The sequence below is a fragment of the Leuresthes tenuis genome, unplaced genomic scaffold (assembly GCF_036924035.1).
Source record: "Leuresthes tenuis unplaced genomic scaffold, fLeuTen1.0.hap1 SCAF_12, whole genome shotgun sequence".
NCBI lineage: Eukaryota > Metazoa > Chordata > Actinopteri > Atheriniformes > Atherinopsidae > Leuresthes > Leuresthes tenuis.
Genome location: NW_027325366.1, coordinates 14,374,363 through 14,377,282, shown reverse-complemented (window position 1 = coordinate 14,377,282; position 2,920 = coordinate 14,374,363).

The window sequence follows — 2,920 nt, the reverse complement described above, 5'->3', positions numbered from 1 at the left end:
ATGGCATCAAAAGCCCAAAAAATGTCAAGCGACCATAAAGTGTAATGGCGTAGTGCCAAACCAGTGCTTAACCAAAGTCATTAACTGAGGTCTCGGCCCGTGTGTGCTTTAGGACAGTTTCAGGCGTAGTAATGTGCATAATAAAAGGAAATGTACTTCAAAAGGAATCAGAAGTACATAGTTTTAATGTTAACAAACTTCTCAAGTGTTGCTTTAACTGTACTAACACAAGATGGTTTACGGACCGTCACTGAAACAAATGTTGGGAACTCAGAGGACACATCAAGGCCACAAGCTCAATCTCGATTTTGCAAGCTGGTGTCTAAGCCTAGAGCCCTCTGAGACACAAAATGAGCAAGTTATTACACAAAAACACAGATTTTGCTAAATGCACAGCCGACAAACTATTTGTTTCCCCGAAACGAGATCCCAAAATACACACAAGTTTAGTTTTAAAATATTCAAAAAACACTGTCAGGGTATGAATGGATGGGATAGGTTTCAATTGGCTTTAAATATACAAAACCAACTTTGGCTAATTTAGAAGAAAAAAAATTGCAGTAAGTGGACAAGGAAAGAAAAAAAATCTATTGAAATTCAATATGGCGGATACTCATAGGGTGTTTTGAACTCGTGGAATCAAATTATTAGTAAAAGCACACACTGGAATAGGTATAAAACTTTGCCAATGATCCACCATTCCAACACATTTCATGACAATAAGCTCAGTAGGTTTGGCACAGTCCTGCTAACAGACAAACACAACACACTTCTTCGATCATTTCTCTGGTTCTGTCATATAAAAGAGTCATATTCAACAGAAGGTACCATAATACTAACTAATTAGTTAATGGTAAATAGTCCAAACTTATAGAGCACCTTTTAACCATATTTTGGGTACTTCAATGCATTTAACATTGAAACAGTTGCAAACAGTCCCACAACACTTCTTATTATACACACTGGACTTTAAATATGTAGCACTTCTTCAATAACACACTAATGAGCATATCGGGGGCAACACAAAGGTTCAATGTCTAGCCAAAACACAGGAGCTGGGGAACGGCCCATTTTATGTTTGGAGGACTATCACTGTATGCACTGAACCAAATTCAGGCAAAACAACTCCATATTTCTCCCAGGAAACCACTCAGCCCAGACGGCCAAACACAGATTCACGCATCTTGTTTCATGGCATTCACACTGACACAAGTGATTTCGCTGAAGCAGCTAAAACACGTTCACATTTGCACCTCACCAAGAGTCAGCCTTTTAAACTAATTTTTAGTCTTTGGCATTTAAATCAGACGGATAACTCACAACTGTTCTTATTTATTCAGTGTCTGCTTGCTTTTCATTGTTGTACCCATTTTCTTTCAGTTGCCCAGTTCTTTGGTCAACGCTTGTTTTCAAACATGCTTATATAAGAACTGACTTGACATTAATACAATAAATTTTGTTACACAGCAGCTGGAACTGTTTGTATTCTTGGATCAGTTCAACTCATCACTCTGAGTTAGTTGAAGTCACATCAGCGTACAACACAACATACAGTCAGCACAACATTTCTTTGCTGCATGATTAGTGTTTATTTAAAATACTCCATTTTCAAATTCTTTTCTTTTAATTAAAAAGAAGACAAATTTCACAGCTAGTAGCCTACATAGTAAGCAAAAAGAGGGGAGCGTCCGTCAGTCTTTCCTCCCCCTCATTATCTATGTAGTGTGTATAAACAGTTGCATCGTCCGGGTCTTGGGACGAGCACAGGATTAGTAATCTGCTGCTATGAGACGAGGTCAAGACAGCAGGGTCTGAGGGTTTCCATACAGAGATTGGACTGTGTGAACAGCCCTGTCAGCCAGACTTCCACACGGAGCCTCTCGGTACTTGTACTGATAATCTCTCGGTAAAATGTCCTATTTTAACTTGTTGTACGTGTATATAGTATGACAACAATCCTAACTGGCACTCCTGAATGCCTGACACACAACAGTTAACAGATGATTGAGGGTTTTCTTACTACAAATAACTTCTCTGGAGTATTAACAGGTAATACCATATATATATATATATATATATATATATATATATATTATATATATATATAAAAAACATGTTTTAATCAGTTCAGACTGGTAGAAATTTACTAAATCAAACTCCACCAGTCCTGACAGTACACAAATCTGCTTCATGTCCTCCAAAGTAACTCTTGGTATGAACTCTAATTTAACAGAAAGAACACTTTGCATTTCTCTTATGTCATTTATAAAGGATCAGACTGGTGATGTCATATATTTTAAACTGTTCATTAATCCCAAGAAAACATTAAACCGACTTTAAATAAGAAAACCTGAAAAAGAAATCTGAAAGACATTTTCTATGGACTCTCTGACAGCAAAAATGTAATCTCACTTTAAAAAGAATTAAATAAAATAATTGTCCAAATTCCACAATTTCAACATTGCTTTCTAAGAATATTGGAATTTCATGCAGTGAAAGAGCATAAAAGAAATGTGAGAAGTATTCCAACAGAGGGAAAAAAGAAAAACTTTGTTTTAAACAGCCTTCATGGCCATCTGTGCATGGACTGTTTAGAAGGCACAACATGAAAAGCTGTAGGTGGTCAATGGGTCTAAGTTTTCAAATTTTTAAGTGGCGCCCGTTTGATCACGTCACTCAAATGTGGATGGTTTAATGAGCTTGTAAGATAATAACTCAGAAGGTGCTGGAAAGCATATCTGAAAGAAACAGACAGCAGGGCGATGGAAAATGAACTTGTTACTGGTAAAGTTTTACTGTGTGGGATAAACACTGGCACAGCTGTCTTTAAGCATATTCGCACGACAAGTTGAATTACACTGAAACGATCTCTTGTGACATTGAGCCATTTCTGTGGATCATTTGCACAAGTGTAAACATC